The following is a 15891-nucleotide window of genomic DNA, read 5'->3' as shown; positions in this document are numbered from 1 at the left end:
CCTGGTGAAACAAATCCACACCTTCACTCACTGGTGGGTCTGTTCCTTCTAGGCCACCAGTGTGCCACCTGCTGTGGACAGGCTGGTGCTGAGACAGAAGAGGGACCTACTCTGCCAGAAGTGACACTTGGTGGGGTGACTCCGGGCCATTTCTGAGGGAGGCCATTGTCATGTCTGCTGGTGGAGCTGGAGGGAACTGGAAATGAAACATCCGGGGGGTTGGGGGTAGACAGGCAAACAGCAGGAGCTTACTGGAGTACCAACAGGGGGAGGTCCGGGCGGACTTCCTGGAGGAGGTTACCATGGCTGAGTGGACTCCTGGGAGTGGGTTGGCTGCAGCAGGCCAGGGTCTCTGGACGGAGGTACAGCCAGGGCTTGCTCCTTGTGCCCTGGGCTCTTCCTGAGGGGCCGCTCTTGGCAGGGGCCTCAGCCGGTGCTGATCCCAGTTTCCTCAGCATCTTCAGCAGTGTGGAGTGTCGGGGCTCAGGTTCCTCTGCCACAGGGCACCTGCTGTGTCATGGTCTGGGCGGGGCAGGAGACAGGAGCCTGAGGTGAGGACCCAGCTCTGTGACCTGCTTGCCGTGTGGCCCTGGGTAGGAAGCCGCCCCTCTCTGGGCTAGCAGCTCCTCTCTCCTGACACCCAGAGAATAAGTTGTCAGTAAATGAGGTGGGATCCTGACCTGGGACTTGGACCCCGAACCTCCCCCCTCCGTGCCAGGCTCAAGGGCCCTCACCTGATGTCATCCTGTCCACACATCCGCCGGCTCCAGCGGGGCGCCCGCCTGGAAGTCACTCTCACTCCTGGGGCGGGGGACAGGGACTGAGTCAGTCTGGGCCCCCCCCCCGGCCCCGGGAACGCGCCCGGCTGAGATGTGAGCAGGGCCCTATTGCTCCCAGGGACCGAGGGCAGCCTCGGGGCAGCAGCAGGCGGGCCTTTTCCTCCCTGTGCAGGGGGAGGGCGGCCGGCCAGGCCGCTCGCAGGAGCCGCAGCTCCCTCCCAGCTCCGGCAGCAGGATCGCACCTGGGACTAGAACCGCAGCTTTGAATTTTTTCAAGGTCCGTGACTGGCCTGAACAGTGACAGCCTCCCACAGGGCGGCGATGGCATGTTTGCAGAGGGTCACCCTGGCACCGCCTGCTGGGGCCGGGCACTCTGTCCATCTCTGTGTGACCTGAGGCCTGAGGCCAGGCCTGCCGGTGCCCCCGTGCTCCTGGCCCAGGCCCGCAGGCCCCAGCCCACACTGGCCGTTCGCCAAGGGGAGAGTCCGTCTGTAACTTCAACGCTGCGGACGGTACAGGCCTGGACCCAGCCTGCCCGCCTGCCCCGCCTCGGGGACAGGGGTGACCCGCAGGAAGGACTAGGAGGAAGGCTGGAGCAGAGGCCTGGCCCATCCTCACATCCACTCGGCGCGAGCTCATAGAGCCGGGCATGTTCCCAGGAGAGGAAGGTGCCCGGCCAGGTGGAGGCAGCCGGGATGCCCAGGGGTGCAGCCCGCTGGCCGGATCTCTAGAGGCCAAGTGTGAAGTTAGCAGGGATTCGGGGCTTCAGGGATCCTCAGGGGCAGACACCCCTGGCTGCCACAGGGCGGTAAGGGGGCTTCCCCACCCCGCAGCAGAGTCCCCGGGGACCAGGGAGTTGCCGCCACTCCTTTGGTGATCAGTCAAGACTTCTGCATCTGTCCCCACAGAAAGGCTCCTGGGGGGGGGGGGGGAGGCCCCCGGGGACAGGCCTTTGACGCCTCCTGGACACAGGCTGAAGTAGTTGGCTCTAAGACAGCAATTTGTCACCTCATTATGAGTTTGATGGATGAGCGAGGGGCTGGGACGGCAGTCCTTCAGGAGCGGCAGGTCCTCGGCCGCCCGGAGGGCCGGTGACGTGGGACACAATGTTCCGGGACCGCCCGCCTGCCCGGTGCGGTGACAGGCCCCTCAAAGGAAATGCAGCAGCTGCAGAAGGGACTCGCGCTCGGCCTTCTGTGGCGCTGAGGTCGGCTTTTATTCGGCGGTTGAAGAAAGGGCCACCGGCTCCTTGCTGTCTCTGGGAATGCGGTCCCCGTGGGCCACCGGCCCTCCGACCGGCACGCACGGGGCCGCTCCTTGTTCCGAGGAGCATCCGGAGGCCCAGGCTGCAGCTGGGGCCACAACCCCTCCGGGGCTGGGCTTGGCTCCCGAGGGGAGGCGGGCTCCGGCCACCACGCCTGCAGCGGGAGGGTGCCAGGGCCCCACAGTGCCCCGTCCCACCCCAAGGTCATCGGACAGGGAACGGGAGCAGGGGTTGGCTGGGATCTTGCCGCCGTGGAAGCATAACCTCCTATGGGCTGTTCCCATCGGCATTTGGTTCCAGCCCCTCTGGGCCCTCGTGCTGGGAGAGTGGGATCGAACTCCCGACACCCCTTCCCTGCTCCCCAGGCGACTGCGCTCTGGTCTCCAGGGTGGGGCAGGCACACAGGTCTCCAGAGCTGGACACCACAGGGTGAACTGAAAGAATGGTTGTCTTGCCGGGCCGGGCGCGGCTCGGCGGTGGGGCCTCGACCCAGGAGCCAGGAGATCGAGGGTCAGGGCGCAGGCCCGGGTTGCGGGCTCGATTCCCAGCAGGGAGCGTGCAGCAGGCAGCCGGTCTATGACTCTCTCTCATCGTGGATGTTTCCATCTCTCTCTCCCTCTCCCTTCCTCTCTCTGAAATCAATAAAGAAAACATATAAAAATTAAATAAATTAACTAATGAGTAAGGCAGGAAAGCAAGGCAGCTGCAAGCACCAGCCTCACCCACTTCAGACAACAGCTGTCCCCGGGCTGAGCCACTTCCACCAAGCTCGAGGCTCTGAGCGGCAAAGGGAGCGAAGGCTCCAGAGGTGCTGCAGAGCCTCACCTCCGCCGGAAACAGGCAGGGTGAGCGCCGGGCCCCACTGTGGTGACAAGAGTCCTGAGACCCACGGGAGCAGGGAGCAGCCCCGAGCCTGCCTCCGGGCAGCTCAGCTGGCGTTTGCAGACTTGATTTTCAAATGCGCCCTCTCTGGACCGAGCCCTTCTTGCTCGAGGGCCTATGGCCCAGCCATGACCTGCTGCATGGTGGGGGTCCCCAGAGGCCTCCAAAGCCAGGCTCCAGGCTCCGATGCTCCAGCCCCAGCACTTCCCAGAGCAGCCTTGGCCGTGCTCCAGGCCTTCTCGGGCGCAGGGTGAGCAGGACAGGCTGAGCTCAGGGGCACGTGTCTGGTGTGGTCGGTGCAGGGGGCAGGCAGTCCTGGGGTCTTGCTGCTCCCCTAAGGTTGTAGGGAGCGCACCTCTGAGGTGACGATTAAGTGTGATGAAACTCCCCCTGCTTCTCCTAACAACATTTGTGGTTATGCTTAGGGCCCACCTGGATCATTCAGGATAATCTCCCATCTCGACATGTTTAACATCATCACATCTGCAAAGTCCCTTTCAGCACATAAGGTCAAGGTCAAGGTCATACCCACAGGGTCCGGAGAGGAGGACCGAGATATCTTGGGGGCCATGACTCAGCTTACATCTTGGTTATCTCCCCACCACCACACTGGAATGAAACCTCAGTGAAGGCAGGGATTAATTTTTTTCTTTAAGTACAGTAAATGCACAAATTATGAGGGGACACCTTGGTGATTTTCACACTGAACACACTGTGTTTGAGAATCAGAACGTCTCCCTCACCAGAGGCCTTGCTCAGGAAGCAGGGCGTATGTTTGTGTCTGTCGTGGTCTCTGCAATACCCTTGGAACAGGACCCGCCCCAGGCGGCATTTGATGGACACCTGGGGAGTAAGAGGAATTCTGAGCCCGGGGGAGACATGAAGGCAGGATCATGTGAGTCTGGGCAAATCTCCACTCCTCTGGGCCTCAGCTTTCTCCCCTGCGAGAGGAGGATCTCAGCAGCTCCCGTTTTACAAGATGTCTTGAGCATTAAGTGAGATGATGCACGTAAAGCCCCTGGAACAGAGCTTGGCACACAGTAGGTGTTCAGCACACATGAACGTGAGTGCTGATGTTGCACAGGAAAAGGGAAGTTTTTTGCAGTCTGGGGAGCTGTGTCGTGGAGAGGTGACCTGGACGTGCAGGTTCGGGGCGTGGCTGAGAGCAGTCTGGGCAATGCGGAGCTCCTAGGTGCCCTTAAAAGCTCCCCACTGTGGGGCGTGCAGCACCATGCTCCTGGGGTGCAGGGCAGTCCCAGCTGTGCTCGGCCCCTTACCTAGATGCCCCAGGTGCTTTTCTGAACTTGATGGGTTGATTTTTATGCCCCCCTTGGGTGACCCAAGGAAAGTCCTCTTGCACTCAGAGCCCAGGGTTACCTGGATACTTGCGCCCACCTTCCGTATCTGCTTACCTGGAGCCAGAATTTGGACAGGTGGAGAGCAGAGAAGAGGCGATGCGTGAGCAAAGGTGAATGGGGGAAGAGGCAGGAACTTTGAAAAAAATGGTCTCTTCTGTAAACTAATTTCAGGTGAGGTAGATCCGCCTCCTCACGCAGCTGCAAAGGTCCCCGATTCCACTTGATGGACAAGAGCATTTACCTGTGGATCCTACGTCCCTCAGCTGGTTTTGGTCCCTGTAGCTCCTGTTGGTGACTGCACCGCCCGACGCAGGGCTGCTGGCTGAAACCTACTCTGCCTCAGCCCACCGGAGGTCACTGACCCGCCTGCACGTTGGCATAAAAACAGTCGGGTGTTACCACTTTGTCATTCAAAGAATCATTTAAAGAAAAGGAAGTGAATTTTTTATATGAACACATCACGCCCAGTTTTCTAAATATTTGCACACAACTGCATCTCTGCCCTGAGGGCACAGGGCCCCTTGTTCCCCATAAGAACACACCTGGTCAGTTTGGCCCAGCCATGCCCTCTCTCTGCCCTCAGAGCACTCAGTTGCCCCCAGACGCAACTGCCTGAGTACTGGGAGGCTCCTCCTGGGCGGGGCTCCCCAGCCAGGGCCACCCCCTCATATCTGGATGACCGCAGACATCTCCAGTGTCTTCCCCTCAGCGTGGCTGTGAGGTCCTGTGTGACTGTCTCCCACCTCCGTCTCAGACCTCAGCACCACCACCCACCCTGTGGCTGCTGTCACCAGTGACCACAAACTTGGTGGCTTAAAACAGCAAGAATTTGTTCGCTCACAGTTGAATTCCAGATGTTTACATTCAAGCTGTCGGCAGGGCTGTGCTCCCTGCGAAGGGTCCGCGGGAGGGTGCTTCCTGTTCCCTCCAGCTCTGCGGGCCGTTTGCAATCCTTGGCTCCAAGCGCTGTCTCCATGGTCACGTGGCCTCCTGCTCCGCTCTGTCTCTCCCCCATGTGTCTCTCTTCTAAGGACAGGTGTGATCGCTCTCAGGGCCCACCCAGCTAAGCCAGGAGCCATGCCTCCTCTCAAGATTCTTAACTGCATCACACCCTGTGCCGTACGAGGTAACTCTCACAGGTTCCAGGAACGGGAACAGGTAGGAAGTAGGTCCGTGAAGAGGCAGGTGAGGTCACAGGGCAGAGGGAAAGACCTAGAGCTGGGAGGGAGCATGAACATGGTAAGTCAGGAATTGGGACATTGGCATATCTTTGGGGGGGGCCACATTCAACTCCATGCATGCCCCAGTGTTCACACAACCTCAGCTCCCTGACCCCTGGCCCTTCCTCACATGTATGAAGCACATTCCCAAGGCCCTTCTCCCCTCTGATAGACTGCCCCCCCCAACCCCACCCCTGGTGGCCTGGTCTAGCCCTTTATGCAGGACTTACCTGCAGAGGTCACCTCCGCTCTTTCTAAACAGCACAACCCGGCTGTTCTCCATCCATTGTCTGTCTTTTTCACCTCCTGACTTGAACACATTCGCATGTTTATTGTTTTATTTCCTGCCTCACTCGCGCAGAATGAATGCTCCACAGGCCAGGGACGCAGGTGAGCATGCCCGCAGCACGGGTGAGCAACTGGCACTGGCGTGACGCTCTGCGGTCGTCGGCAACCCTGGCCGTTTCTATCTTTCTGCTCCTCCCTCCTCAGCGTGTGACTTCCTTTCTTGTGTCCTCATGATCCAAGACGGTTGCTCTAGCTCCAGCCATCCTGTTGGCATCCCAGGCAGGGGGAGGGAGACAGAGGGAAGGGCAAAAAGGATTTTCTTCAAAATCCCCTCCGATAACTTCTGCTCACATCCCATTGGCTGCATCGCCTCCAGGGCTTCTGTTGCTAAAGAAAGGGAGGGGGGATCGAAGAGGCCGCGGGCTGACTCTGCACATCTGGGGGTCTAAGCCCACGTCATCTAGTTCTGGGTACCTGTGAATCTCAGGAATCCACTTAAGAATTAGAGTAGCTGCTTCAGTTCAAGGTGGTATCAAGGGGTGTGGGGTCATTGGAAAGAGCGTGAGAATGGGGGTCAGGAGCCTCGGATGCCGGGTCCAGCTCTGCCACTCACTGCTCTGTGACTTTGGGTTAGCTCCTGCCTTTCCTGTGCCTATAAAGAGGACATTGGAATAGATGCTCAGCGGTGATAGCATCTCAGCCTTCACCATGGTCTTCACCATCCCCATCTTCACCACCATCTTCACCATCCCCATCCTCACCACCATCTTCACCATCCCCATCTTCACCATGGTCTTCACCATCCCCATCCTCACCACCATCTTCTTCATCATCTTGGCCATCTTCATGGTGATCACACCTTTACCATCGGCATCAGTATCATCATCTTCCTCACACCCATCACCACCAGCAGCAGCATCGCCTCACCAGCGTCATCTTTGCCACGGGCTTCGTATCTTCATCGCCATCACCACCACCATCATCCTCCCAGCTCACCCTGAGCACCCAGCGTGTATCGGGCGTCGTACATCACACGCGGCATCTCAATACATCCTCGCGGCAGTTGGGGCCTGGAGGTGTGACTTTCTACCACCACTTCCACTTTTAAAATGAGGAAACCGAGGCTCTCACAGGGTAAGGGACCCACCACAGGCATGGAACATGCCAGAGCCAAAACGCAAACCGGATCTCTCTGTCTCCCAAGGCCCCGGCGCTGGGTTCCCTCTGCGGGGTTCCAGCCTCAGCTGCCACCCACCCTGTGACCTGTGACCTCGAAGCCCTGACCTTACCCAAGTGCTGACAGAGCCTCTATGTGAATTGCTTCATAGCCAATTAGCCCCTTCCCCGGGCCCACTCCTTCGCCCCCCCAAAGCTTGAGTCAGGAGCCCCTTCCTTTCTTTCGGTTGGGATGGGAGGGCTCCCTGCTTCAAAGTCAGCCTTCCCGTGCAGGGCCTGCCTATTGATGATGCCAAATTATCAAAGGGCCACATCAAAGCCTGCCAAGGTGGCTTTCAGATGGGCAATTTACAAAACAAAAAAGGAAGCCTGGGCTGTGGGAGGGGTAGGGGCCAGGCTGGTGAAGCCCTGCTTGAAAGTGTTGGCTAAGAAGTTGATTTTGCTGCTAAAAGTGAGAGGTCGCAGAGCCACTCCCCCGCCCCCAGCCTCATCAGCGCCTCCAGACATGGGATCTAGGTTGCCCCTGCCCATGCGGGACTCTGGGTACCAGACGGGAAGGCCTCTAGCGCCAGGGGAGCAGGGAAAGTGAGTAAGGTGCAAAATCCACACCTTCTCTAGACCCAAAAGGGTGGCTGGGACTCCTCCAGCTCAGCTGCAAGTGCTCTTGAGTACAAATGGCCCGGGAATCCCTAGGATAAAGGCCCTCAGCTGTGGCTGTTGGCAGTGGTCCTCAGGGTGCTACAGGGTGCTCCTAAACTTTCTGTCTCCTCTGAGCTCACAGCCGGGCCCATGAAGCTCATTTGGCCCCTCCCAGATGAGGTGCTAGCTGCTGCTAAGTGCAGCGCCTGGACTGGGCTCCTCTTGGTGTCCCCCCACCCTGAAAGTCAGGTTTGCTCTGTAGCCCACTTTCTATTCACCATTGACAACAGCTATAATTTTCTGAGAATTTAAAATAGGCTAAACAATTGAATCATCACGATCACTATCATTACCATCATCACCTTCATCATCACCATAATACTATCACCATCACCATCATCACCATCACCATCATTACCATCACCATCACCATCATCTCCACCATCACCACCATCATCACCATCACCATCATCACCATGTTCTCCACCATCACCATCATCACTATAATTACCATCATCACCATCACCACCATCACCATCATTACCATCATCACCATCATCATCACCATCATCACCACCATCATCACCATGTTCTCCACCATCACCATCATCACTGTAATTACCATCATCACCATCATCATCACCATCATCACCATCACCACCATCACCATCACTATCATCACCATCACCATCATCACCATCACCATCACCACCATCACCATCATCATCACCATTGCCATCATCACCATCATCATCACCATCATCACCATCACCATCATCACCATCATCACCATCACCACCATCATCACCATCATCATCACCATCGCCATCATCTCCACCATCATCACCATCATCACCATCACCACCATCATCACCATCATCACCACCATCATCACCATCATCATCTCCATTGTCGTCACCATAGCACCATTATCATTCTGTTGTTGTTGTTCTTAGCTAAGATCATGCTTGTTCTCTGCCAACACTGTTCTGAAGACATTGTACGGGCTAAGTCATTGGTCCTGACAGCAGCCCTGCAAGGAGCGTGCCGTTATCAAGATCCCCGTTTTATAGAGGTGGAACTGAGGCCTAGATTGGGTAAACAGCTTACCCAAGACCACTCAGCTGGTAAGTGGCAGGGTTGGGACTAGAACTCAGGTCCGTCTGACTCCAAACATCTGCTCTGTGGCTTTTGGATTCAGCAGGGACTCCATGGTGGACTCGACTCCGGGTGGACAGTCGGTAGAATGAGCAAGACTGTGAAGGCTTCTGTAGAACATCCTCTCATCCTGAAGGGACGGGGGGGGGGCTCTGTCCTGAGCATCGGAAACTGAGCACCTGCTCGCAGACATGGGGACCTGGGTTTCCTGGGGCATCCTGGGGGCTGCCTCTCATGAGCATGGGAAGTGCGGCAAAGCAGCAAAGGCATGTTTGTCACCAGGCTGCGAGCTACAGCCTGGGCTGTGGGAAGCTGCCAGTCCCGTGGGTGTGTGTTGATCGCTGAGAAAAGTGATTGTGCTAATAACCTGTATATAAATGTCAAGATAAGTAATTGTGAGGCTGGCAAGTGTGCACTCCAGAGGGCAGGCGGCAGCCGGACACTCCCGGGCTCGTTCTGCGTGGGAGCCCACGGTTGGAGCACTGCCTGAAGGGCCCATCTGTGGACGGATACCTCCTGTTGGCCCCGGAGCGCGGCGTGGGTGTGCACTGGCGCAGGCTGGGGGTCAGCCCTGCGGGGGGCATGGCCTCCTTTGCATACTGCACCCTCCTATCTCACGCACGGGGGAGGGAGCCCGGCAGCCTGGCTCGGGCACAGGCTCCGGAATCAGGTTGCCTGTGTTCAGATTCTGGGTGCCGGCCTCACAGCTGAGCAAGCTCCCCGGCCTCTCCAGGGCTCGGCGTCCTCAGCTGTAAACAGGGATTATGACGATGGTGTCGTGGTCAAGGGGAAATGCCTCGAGCCCAGTGTTTAGAGTAAGTTTGGCACAGGCACGGGCTTCCTCGACGTTGGCCACCCTCTGCCCACGTTGTGGAAGAAGTTCGCTGGGATCCACTCCGTGATCCTGACCACAGCCCTGCAAGGCGGGCACCTTGTCATTACCCCTCTTATAGATGCGGGGCCGGGGCTGCGGTGGCTCTTAGGTTGCTGGTGTTGGTGTTGCTGGTGTTGCTGGTGGTGCTGGTGTTGGTGTTGCTGGTGGTGCTGGTGTTGGTGTTGCTGGTGGTGCTGTTGGTGTTTCTGTGGGCATTGCTCTGGGTGTCAACGGTGCCCACAATGTTGCTGGTAGGAAGCAGGTGGCCAGTGGCCCGTGGGCATCCCGTTTGCCTGTGGTGCCCCCCTCCAGGGGGAGCTGCTGCTCAGCTCCATGTGCGACCCACCGCGGCTCTTCCTCCCACAGCAGGGCTCCTGGCAGAGCCCAGGGCTGCCAGGCAGGGCGGGGAGGGGCAGCCCTGCCAGCGGCGCTGTGGGCCGGCCTGGCACCCGTGTGGCTCAAGGTGCGCCAGACTGCAGCTGGCCCCCGCCCCCAGCTTTCTTCTCTCTCCTTTTTGTTCGGGCCCTTTTGATTTGGGAACAAGGCCCCTTTATGTGGCGCGGGGCCTGGCCAGGCCGCCCGGTCCCACCCAGGGCTGGGGATTTCCTTTTCATCTGGCACTGGGAGCCAGGGCTCGAGCGAGAGCGGGAGGGATTTGGTGGTGTCACAAAACCTGGGTGACTCAGCTTTCAGTGGGGCATTGTGGCCTCGCGGCTCTGACATTTTAAGTGGGAATCGCAACAAAGGGGAGCCAGGGTGGCGGGGCGGTAATGCTGCTCTCGGGGGCTCTTAATGGCGGGGCTCTCCAGGGCGCGCCCGCTGAAAGGAGGCCCCTCTCCCAGGAGGACTATTCCATTTCGGTGGGAGGACTGGCCTGTGACCCCGGCCTCTTAAGGGTGACATTGAGTAGGGCTGCTGTCTGGGGGGGTGGTCTGCCGCCGGCTCCTTGCCCCCACCCAGCGGCCCCTCAGCTGTCCTCGGTCCCTGGAGCTTCCCACGGGGAGCCGCAGACGCTCCGGCCGCGGTCCCGGCAGAGGCGCTCGGCAGGCCTCTGGCCCAGGTCCTGTGAGCCGGCCTCGGGGGCTGGAGCTCGGGGCCCCCGGCGGCTCGGGAGCCTGAGCGGGAGGAGGTTCCCTATGGCGAGGCCTGTGAAGGGACCGGCCATCGAGGACATCCTGTGAGAGCGTAAGAACCGTGCCCCCCCAAAGACTTCTCCACCCCCAAACCCCAGAACCTGCGAATGGAGCCTTATTGGGAAATAGGGTCTTTATAGATGTGACCAAGTTAAGATGAGGTCACACTGGAGGAGGTGGCCCTTTTTTTTTTTAAATCCTCACTTGAGGATATTCTCTCCGTTGCTTTTCAGAGAGAGTGGAAGGGGGAGGGGGGGGCACTGATGTGAGAGAGACACAGCGACTGGCTGCCTCCCGCACACACCCTGACCAGGGCCGAGCCTGCCGCCAAGTTCCGTGCCCTTGGCCAGAATCGAACCCGGGACCCTTCAGTCCGCCGGCCGACACTCTAACCACTGAGCCAAACCAGCTAGGGCTCTTTTGTTTTTATCTTGTTGACATCATTACCGATGTCCCCGTTTTCCCTGCCATCTGCCCGCCTCCCCCCGGCTCCCACGCCCCCTCCCCGGCCCTCGCCACACTGCTGTCTGCGTCCACAGGCTGTGCACAGATGCTCTTCGGCTCATCCCTTCCCCGCCTCCCACTCCCCACCCCCTGACTGGTGTCCTTATAAGGACAGATTAAACAGATGCCCGCAGGACAGAAGGCCATGTGACGATGGGGGCAGAGGCCGGAGGGATGTAGCCACAAGCCAAGGAGCCCCCAGAGCCCCAGATGCTGGGAGAGACAAGGAGGGCTCCTCCCTCCCCCAGAGCCTCTGACGCCGCCGTGATGTCAGACCGCCAGCCTCCGGAACTGTGACAGGTGAATCTCTGTCCTTTCAAGCCCCAAGTCTGTGGCCCTTCGTGTTACAGCCGCCCCAGGACACTGAGACCAAAAGCTAGCCGTCACTCTGCCAGTCCCCATCCGCAGGCCCAGGAGCCTCCCACGGCCCAGTGTCTGAGGTAGGGCCGTGCACACTGCTCAGCTGAGCTGCTGGGAGGGGACCCCGTTCCCACTGCTGCCCACCTGCCCCGCCCCTGAGACTGGACCAGCTCCTCCAGTTACAGTGTCACCATGAAAGGGGTCCCCAGCCCCGATTACTCATCGTTTTAGGCACTTACGCAAAGTCCTCCCAGCCCCTCACAATGCCCGATCGGCCCCTCCGGAGCCTTTTCTCTTTCCGGCTTTGAAGGTGAATGAATTTTCAAGGCCACAGCATCCCTTTAAAACCAGACAAATGGGGGTGGGGATGGTTGGAGTCCAGAACGCCCTGAAGGAGTGTCCCGTGTGTGCCCCGAAGCCGCCTCCCTGCCCCCCACTGGAGGGCAGGCCCAGGGAGGTCAGCAGCTCGGAGCTGGGCCTGGGTCCCAGGGTTCCAGTGCCAGGGAGAGAAGCCCCCGGAGCATCGGGCTGTAAAAACCAGCGGGATTGAGGCTGCGGGACACGGGGGCTGCTGGAGTCCCAGGGGCTCCTCTTAAAGGACCCGCACACGGACTTACTGAGACCCCTCCCTCTGAGCTCCAAAGGCACCTGGGCACTGGGGGAGGAACTGAACTGTTGGGCTGATTCAGGGCGAGAGCTGGGGGACAGCTTTCTCCCAGACAGAAGCGGAGCCGGGGCCCCTGCTCCTTTTCTGAGCCCCCCCAACCCTCAGGGAGTGGACAGGACCTGAGGCTCCATGAGCCTGGCTCACGCGGTTTGCCCCGCCCGGGTCACTCCCCGAGACTCCGCCCCAACTCCACGCTGTTCCCCCGGCTCCTCAGGGGGGACCTCTGCTGTCCAGACACTTCTCCCCGTTTTTATTTATCCGGAACACGTGGCTGTGGGGCTGCGGGTTCCGGCTCCGCCCCTCCTACCAGCCTCCGTGTGGCTTCTTCCCTGTGTCCTTAGCTGTGGGACGGCCACTGGGCCGGGTCTCGGGCGGCTCTGAATGGTGGCTGCCGGGCAGGTCGGCCGTAAGTCTTATGAGGTCGTGAGAGGGTGCGCGTTCCGAGGCCGCCACGGGACCAGAGCCCCTGCTGAAGCACTTTTAGGGCTACGCTCTAATCAGGGCGGGTGACACTGGTCTCCATTCTCGAGAAGGGTGTGTGTTTCCTTTGAAATAAACTGAAGTTAAAAAATAAAAATCAGTCCTTTTGTTCTTTCCACTGTCGAGGTGTCTTGGTGGGATTCCCAGCTGCCGTGAGCCCGGCAGGGGCGAGCCTGCTGCACCCCCAGGCCCGGGATCCGGGGATGGCCGCTCTTGAGGGAGCTGGCGTGAATCCAGGCACAGCCCAGACGGACGGAAAGCCACGGCCAGCGGGCCTGGGCCGCTCCTCGCCTGCCGAGGACGGGCCACCAGAGGCCCCTCACGGGGGCTGCAAGGGCTGAAGGGCCGTGGCTTTTGATATTGTTCCAACACTCACTACCTGTGGGGCCATTCTAAGGGGTTTGTCATCACGAAAACCCTATGAAGTGACTATTATCATGTGTCCATTTCATAGATGTGGAAACAGGCACAGAATGGGTCGGTCCGAGGACAGAGGCTGACTGCGCTGTGCAGGCCGTGTCAAGGCCCGCGTGGACGTGTGGGCACCCGTAGCTGTGACAGAAGTGTCCCCAAACTCTTTGCACCGGTGTCAACAGCACCGGTGGCTGCAGTCTCCTCAGAGACTGGACCTGCTGGACGTCTGGGGGTTTCCAATTTATAGAGACTGAGCCTCGACCTCCCTGGAAGCACAGCTGCCGGCCCGTCCCCTCCACAAGGCGAGTGCTGGGAGTTAGCGCACTTCGCCTGCTGGATTCGGAGCTGGAGAAATGCCTGCGAGGGGCCGGAGTCTGCCGGGGCCACGGAGCATCCGGTGTCCCGCGTGGAGCAGCGAACCTGGGCGCTGGTGACCCGGGACGCTCCCGCGTGCCCCGCTAAATGCCGTTTTTCTTTCGGGACTCCTGTCCCCCATCCTGAGCCCGGATAATGGGCCCCTTCCTCTCATTCCCGGCACCTGAGTGAGCCGGAGAATCCGACAGGAATTTTAAAGTGACACTTGAAAGAAACCCATTCATGGGGGAGTGAGTTATTTTTGTTGTAAAGACAATGGTGAGCGGCAGGAGAGGAAGCGGAGGGGCCCCTCCCGGCCCCATTCCTCCCGCCGCTCGCTGGCGTCCTGCTCTGCGTCCGCCTGCCGGGACCTGGCCCAGGTAACAGGCCGGAGCGGGTTTTTAAGCTATAAAATATGTCTATGTTTTTCTGTTTGCAAACAAAATGCTACACGTACAGCGTCGAATTCTGCCTCCCACTTGCTCCGCTTGCTTTCTGCACAGGACACGATCTTCACTTTCCCCTTTAGGCCGCACAGTGTACAATCCTGCGGGCGCCAGGGCCCGGCTGGCGCGCACACCCTGGGGCTGGCTCCCGGCGCTGAGCACCTGCAGGCCGGTTGCTTGGCCTCTCTGTGCCTTAGCTTTTTAATCTTTGAAATGAGGCTACTCGTAGCCCCTGCCCACTAGGGCTGTGAGGAGGATTATATGCGTTAATATTTATAAGATGCTTCCAAGGACACAGTGTGCGTCTCCGGGGCTATATCCTGTTGTCAGGCTCTGGCTGTGCCCACCCGACGGCTACAGATCACAGCCAGAGGAGCAGCGCCGCCTGGCTCTCTCTCCCTTGCCGATGTCATCCGCTCCTGGGCGCGGGTCCCTCTCTGGCCCTCGGTGTCTTCATCTGTGCAATGGAACGCACACTCTCTACCTGTTGGGTGCACAGGTCTCGGGTGTGATGCAGCGGAGGGTGGGCGTGGAAGGGAAGGTATGGCCCAAACCTTTCCCCATCCCAGGACCAGTGATGGGTTACATCTTAGGACAGAGATGGCCTGTCCAAGGTTCAGGCCACTCCCTGCATTCACAGTTTGGGGGAAAATAAAACTTGAGAGATTTGGAGCAGAGGAGGGGCCCGCGATGCTCACCCGGTGGTTAAGTGATGAGAAAGCCACATCCTCCCTTCTGGGGTATCTGCCCAGGTGGCCTTGCACCTTCTGGTCACTCGGGGACAGGTCCCAGGCCCTGGGTCCCCTCTGGCTTCTGTGACTTCCCTGTCCTTTCCCCATCCCAGCGATGGGTTACACCCTAGGACAGAGATGGCCTGTCCGAGGTTCAGGCCACTCCCTGCATTCACAGTGGCTTGAAATCTAAAAGCGAAAATCAAAGCGAGATGAACGTATACAAACAATAACCTAGTTTCCGGTGGGGAGGCTGCCCCCCCCGTGGGCATTCTCCCTCCTCCTGGCCCTCCAGGCGGCCACCGCCGCGGGCTCTGAGCTCCCCTGGGGCCACGAGGGCTGGTGGGGTGCTCTCGGCGTCTCCCAGGGAGTGAGGCATGGCCGGCCGCCCAGGCTCTCAGACCTAAAAGTAACCTGGAAACCTGACCTTGGGGGACAGGGGGAGGGATGTCGGTGATTTTCCAAGGCATAGGGCCCGTGAGGTCGGCCCTCTGGTTGGCTCCCTTTGGGGAAAGGTGGACTCGTGGGGTCCCAACCTCAGCAGAGGCAGGAGCTCCCCGGCTGGGGAAGGCAGAAGCGATGGAGAAGCGCTCAGCTCTCTGGGGGTCGGGCGGCGCTGGCAGCCCGCAGCCCACAGCCCACAGTGGGTCCGCCCATCTTGAGGGGTGGTTCACAGGGCCCCCTGTTATCTTCCGAGGCGATGGGGCCGCAGCGAGGGGCGACCCACCCAGGGGGAGGAGAGGGGGGAGGAGCAGAGAGCAGAGCAGCTGGCTGAGAGCTCCCCTCCCCGGCTGCGCAATCCCCGCAGCAGCCTCACGAGGGCACCGCTGTTGTGCCCATTCTGCAGATGCATAGACTTTGGGGGAGGTTACATCCCCACCCGACTGCGGGGTTTGGGAAGAAGAGGCGCTGGGGCCCATGCCTCGGGCAGGAGGAAGCCCAGCTCCCGGAAGACCGCAGACGGGAGGCCAGCTGCAGGCCCTGCCGGGTGGCAGGGGTGACCGTGGGGTGCACACTGGCCAGGATCACATATGATCACGTGGGTGCAGCCCCGGTCCTGGAGCACAGCTCACTGTTGGGACTATTTCTGTTATTTCCCTCGGAATCTGCCAGCCCCTCCCGGAGGGCCTCTGACCACCCGTTCTCAGCCTGGCTCCAAAGACG

This window comes from Miniopterus natalensis, chromosome 11 (genome assembly GCF_054644295.1).
Source record: "Miniopterus natalensis isolate mMinNat1 chromosome 11, mMinNat1.hap1, whole genome shotgun sequence".
Classification (NCBI taxonomy): Eukaryota; Metazoa; Chordata; class Mammalia; order Chiroptera; family Miniopteridae; genus Miniopterus; species Miniopterus natalensis.
This window is presented reverse-complemented; position numbering follows the sequence as displayed.